This window comes from Giraffa tippelskirchi, chromosome 13, assembly GCF_054371585.1.
Source record: "Giraffa tippelskirchi isolate mGirTip1 chromosome 13, T2T-mGirTip1v1.2.pri, whole genome shotgun sequence".
NCBI lineage: Eukaryota > Metazoa > Chordata > Mammalia > Artiodactyla > Giraffidae > Giraffa > Giraffa tippelskirchi.
The window spans coordinates 99,806,919-99,812,970 of record NC_137287.1 but is presented as its reverse complement, the minus strand read 5'-3'; positions in this window follow the sequence as shown (position 1 = coordinate 99,812,970).

Genomic DNA, 6,052 nt, shown 5'->3' with positions numbered 1-6,052 from the left:
CCCTGTTATCCTAGTAGTAATTTTAATGATGGGCTGCCTGTTTTCCTCAAGTGCGTCTGTGTTTCGGGGGAGCCTGGCCTGCTATGTGACTGTTGGGGACCGATGACTGTTTGTTGTGTGCTGAGGCCTTTGCCTCAGTGTCAAGGAGTCTGTCTGTCTGTCTGTCTGATGAATGCTTTTAAGGGGATCCATCAATATGCTACCCACTGTCCCATGGACAGAGGAGCCTGGTGGGCTGCAGTCCATGGGGACACAAAGCATCAGACATGACTGAGTGACTAACACTTTCACTTTCGTACAAAAACGGCAGATAATTACATTTCTTAGAAAAATGTATGCTTTATGTACACCCCAAGAAGCACTGGAGGTCTTCAGGGAAAACTGTAGTTACATGTGTCTTGTTGAGAAATAATTTTTACACACGGGCTCCCAGAGACTTGAACTTCTTTGAAGTTCTCCTGTCCTGCTAATCTGAAAATTTCAGGGATAGTGTTTGCCAGTAGTACTCAAAGGCAGGACTGAATTTCTTCTCAAAGGCCAGGATGGTTCTGTGTTAACTCAGTGCTGACTCTCACCCATGTGTGCCTGGTGGGAGGTGCCATCGGGGGATGGGGTGCACCAGGCATCTGTCTTTGGGTACACCCCAGGGTCTGTACACGTGGGTGTGTGAGCTGATTGCAGGTGGTCCCCTGAGCCAGCTAGGCTTTCAGTCCTTGGAGGTTGCCCCATGCTCAGGGCAATGCAATATCTTCAGAGCCCATTGAACAATGTGAAAGAAACAACCACCTTTTCCTGTGCGCTCACCTTGTGTCTGGACTAGAACTACAGTCCCCAGCTTGCTTGTCAGCTGTTGGCTCTGTCCATTGTCAGTTCTACTCTCCAAGGGCTTCCCTGGTGGCTCAAATGATTAAGAATCTTCCTGCAATGCTGGAGACCCGGGTTCAATCTGTGGGTCAGGAAGATCCCCTGGAGAAGGGGATAACAACCCACTTCAGTTTTCTTGCCTGGAAAATCTCATGGACAGCAGAGTCTGGCAGGCTACATACAGTCCATGGGGTTGCAAAGAGTCGGACACATCTGAGCAACGAACAGGAGACATTAAAGAAACCCTCCATCCTGATGGGCTGTGGGAGAAGTAGCCTCACACGTATGCCCTGCCGGGCTCATGTTCTCAAGAGATCACCTTGTGGGTTGTGTTCCCATGGAGGTTTGGGTGGCTTTCTCTTGAAGTGGCCCTCCAGGCATCTGCAGGTGATTGGAAACATTGCCTGCTGGGCAGAGAGCTCCCTAGGTGCTGGCCCTCAGTCATGACTGGGCTGTTGGGTGGCTCCTCTCAAGGACCCGCATCGGTGGTAGGACAGGCCGCATGTAGTTGACCCTGTTGATGTCCTGAACATCCTCGGAGGATTCTGATCCTAACCCAGAGTTGGAGCCCCAAATTCCTCTTGGTTTGTCTGTCTTGGTCGTGTAGAAACAACAGAATGACTCACCTGGGCTGGCATCATTTGTTTCTCATTTTATCAGCATGTTACTCTACATGCTTAATTTTGATCACCAGGATCCCCTGTTCTAGTCAAAATGTGGCTACCATCTGGAGAAACTGGCTCCCTGTCTCCACAGAGGGAACATGCATTAGTTAGGTGTAGGGAGGATGGGACAGTCCTTTGGTGCTCTGATCCATTAATTAGTTTTCCTAAGTGTCCTCTTCTCAGACTTAGAGGACTTGGTGTGTTTAATGTCAGTCACACTTTGAAACTCAGCCCTGTGGACAAGTGGGCCCAAGTTGTAGATTCCTGTGTGTTTGTGCCTAAAATACCTAATTTCCTCTCTCCAAATTCCCTTGACCGCCCAAACGCCATCTCTCACCTTGCTGCCTGATGTTATTGTTTAGTTTTGTTTTCAAATTGAGGGAAAGCACCCCCCTTCAAAATGATGGGTAATGAAAGTAACGAAGGTGCTGGGTGGGCATGTGGAACCTCCACGTGTCGATGTCAAACTTTCCTGAGTCCTACACTGACCACCCCCACCCATACCCCAATCCTATGAGTTCACGGATGTGATTTCAGTGGCCAGATTCCTCAGCAAAAAAAAAGTTTGGGGGTGGGTGATGGCTGACTTCCTCTCAAGTCTCAGGAAGTTTTCACAGGTCCTCTCCTCCTGGTTGGGAACAAGAGATTTACAGAGCTCTGGGTGGGGGAACTCTTTAAGAAAGGTGACATTTTAGGGTATGTCTACTTCAAAACAGTTTTTCTAGATCTTTTGGGTCCCTTGAAACCGTAGAGTTTGGCTAAGTGGAATGATGGGGAATGATAGATAATTTCCAAAGAAGATAACGTCTGAAAGTGCCTCCGACTCAGGACCCGGAGTTGGACAGTGGGCATCAGCTGTACGTAGACCCCTCCCTGACTCCGCGCCACCACCGGCAGTCTACCCGTCTTCTTCAACACAAAGGGACATTCCTCAGCATCGGATGGCAAGGACTTGTGTACAATTATCTGGTCAATTGAGGCAAAAGAAAATAATCGTTTGTCCAATTGTCCAAATGAGCTCTCTGGCCTGTCCTGAATGTTAAGGATAACTGCACAGGTCCCTATCTCAGCTCCATAATCTGCCTAAAATGGATCCCTTAAGTGAGATGGCATTCAACACAATGCACATTTAAATAGGGCTTAGTTAACGTAGACTACCGGGCTTAGCAGTTTCTGTTTGTCAACTGTTACTCTACAACTGCTTTTAGCTAATTGTCCAAATTCCGCCATCAGCAATCACTGTTTCTCTCATTTTGTCGATGTTGTAATGGACGTGGAGGCAGAAGGGCTCTGGTTAGCATCATTTCATCTCTTTTTCTCAGAGGAAGTACTGAGGGAATCAAATGTATTTTTTGTGTGTGTTTTTTAACTTGGTGTTCTGACTCAGGGCACCATAATAGACCTCCATTTTCATCAGCTATCAGGGAAATAGAGCAACTCCCCTTCTCCCCCAGAAACTTCCCCCTTTTCCAGATGGGGAAACAGAGCTGACAGAGGGCTCGCCAAGGTCCCATGACCAGCGAAACCCACGGTGGGAACTCGCATCTTCAACTTTGTAATTTTCAGACCAGCACTGTTTTTGCTTATGTCCCTTTAATTGTTCATTTCTTTCCATAAAATTAAATGACTTTCTTCCAGAACGATTTAATGGTCAAGATGTGATTTGGTAAAAGCTTCAAGGATTTTTTTTTTCTTGTTACAGAGATTAGAGCAGACTAAGGCTAAGAGATTTGCAAACAGTGGTATGTCATTACCTCGAGTTCAGTTTTTCGTGTAATTGGTACGAAGAGATTGCTGCCGATGACTCAGGCTGCCGCTGGGCAGACAGCAGCGCTGCTTTGGTGACCTGCCTCAGTGTGCATACGTGTCCGTCTGTGCTTGTTTATATAAAAGGTGTGCATCTACACAAAATGCTTGCCGAGATGGATCGTGTCATGTTCATGTTGTAAATAATAAAAAATAGTCCCGAGCAGAACTGATTTTACAATTGCCTGAGAATGTAGCGCTTCATTTCCACGCTAGGCAGTGGCTAGAAATTGATTTTTTTAAATCCAATTAAGCCTCAAGGTTGGTTATCCATTTAAAAGGTCGGCTGAGTTAAACGATGTCAGTACCTTCAGTTCATGCTAATAATTAATTTTACACAGGACTTCAGCACTTACACAGTGCCTTGTGGAGGCCCATGTTATATGTTTCTGCACAATAATGCCAGGAAAAATTCCTCACTGGGGGTGCAGACACAGGGCAGATCATGGTACCTGACTTGGTAAGTTCCAGAGCTGGTTGCAACCCAGCCCTTGTTACTCCTTCCCCTCCAACTGCCAAGTCCCCCACACCAGACATTGCTCCCCACCCACCTCCCCTCTCCCTAGTCTATGCCTCCAAGAGTACTGAAAGATGAGAAGTAGCCTCTCATTGAAAAAAAAGGAGGGGGGGCAACTCTTGGTATATATGCTCCTTGGTTTCATGTGCTGCTGAATTTATAACATAACAAATCAATCATGTTTTAAAAATAGCACTTTATAGTACATATTCACTACACATTCCCTAACATGTTAAGAAAAAGACTTTGAGAATGTCTTTTATGGTCCTCGTAGGTGATATTTAAGTGTTACTGAATTTATGAAGATGTTAAGAGAACCACAGACCTGATTGGAATGCTTTTTACTCTGTTTGGGTTCTAGTGTCACTCAAGTTTCGTAAATCACCGAGAAGGAGTAAGTGAGCTTATTTTAAACCTAGCATTTTAACCTGCATGGTGATACAGGCAAGGTTGCTCCATCTTTGTACGTCCCATCCACAACTAGGGATTGGCCCAAGAGAGGCAGCCTTCCAGATTCAGTGAGAAAAAAAATACTGAATTTCCTTCTCATGGGCCTTTAAAAAAAAAACAAAAACAACCAACAATTCCTGGTTAGTTTTCCCTTCCCCTACCCTTACCTCCAGCCTGCTCAGCTGCCAAAATCATCAGCAACAGATTCAGGGTTCTTTTTCACTTTTTAAGAGATCCACATTTAGTTACTAAGATAGATGTGCTGCTTTTCACAAGAGCGTTTCTGAGAAAAATGTGACTCAGGTTTTTGAAGATTGAGTCATTTTCTAGATACTCGTGAAGCCTGCTATCTCAAAAGATCCAATAAATGAAGATTTTCTTAAACTATTTCTTTTGGTTTGGTTTTTGTAACTTTTCATTTTGTATTTGGGTATAGCCAATTAACAATGTTGTGATAGTTTCAGGTGGACAGTGAAGGGATTCAGCCATACATATATATGTATCCATTCTCTCCCAAACTCCCCTCCCATCCAGGCTGCCCCATAACATTGAGCAGAGTTGCCTGTGCTATACAACAGGTCCTTGTTGGTTATCCATTTTAAACACAGCAGAGTGTATGTGTCCATCCCAAACTGCCTAACTATCCCTAGCTCCCCCGCCCCCCTCCCCCCCCCGCAGCCATAAGTTCACTCTCTGTCTGTGGGTCTCATTCTGAAGAAATGATTTCTTGATCAAAAATAAACACAGACCCCTTTCCCTCATTTTGCTTTCCTATACGTCTCCATTTTATATGCTGAGTTTGCTTCAAGGAATGTAGAACCACATTTGGTCTGTTAATGATTTCTCTCTTACTTCCTTCAGCCCCCTTGTCCCTAGGCTCCAGGTCTTCAGTATGCCCTTGAAAACTTTTGCAACCATGAAAATAATTTTACTGGTGTTGAGAAGTAAATAGAAATTTAGTTCCCAAGACGTGAGGGTTATTACTGTCTGACACTCTGCCCTTCCTGGGAGAATAATTTCAGCTGCTAGCACAGCAGGGGACCTCAGACCAACTCATTCAGCCCCTCATTTTATCGAGAAGCCCTAAAAACTGATGTTAGAAGGAATGCTTTTGGTTGTTAATAAATGATTCCACTAGTAACATTTTTATTAACACATTCTGTCATCTAACTGATCCTGAAAGGTAAAAAACACAGTTTAGATGAGATTACAAAGTGTGGTTTTAAAGCAGAGTGCTAAAGATTTTGTGCAATATGCTGTCTTTTGCGTAAGATCCATGAATATACATAATCTTGTTGTTTTTATTTTTCAAAAAGAAACAGTTTTTTTATAAACTAAAAAGTAATAAAAATGGTTACCGTAGGAGAATGTGAAAAGGGATGGACTTCTTTCAGCATTCCTTTTCACAGTTTCAGCTCTGGAACTATACAAATGTTTTACATATTGAAAAACTGAAAATGTAAAAAAACCACACATACACAAAACAGCTGTAAAACAAGAGTGTTGCCCACCATCCAGTTCTAGCTCCTGTACAGCCTGAGAGGAATTCAGGGTGGAGATCAGGAATGAGGCCCTCTGTGTATGGAGAAAGCAAGCAGAACTGGCCCTCAGATAGTCAGATATTGTCAGGAGAAAATTTCACAAGCATAGATTCTTGAATACCTAAAAAAGCACTAAAATCTTGAACTGAGATATCTGTGCCTCGTGACTAACAGTAACCTTCCACCAATAAGTGTGCTTGATTGCACCT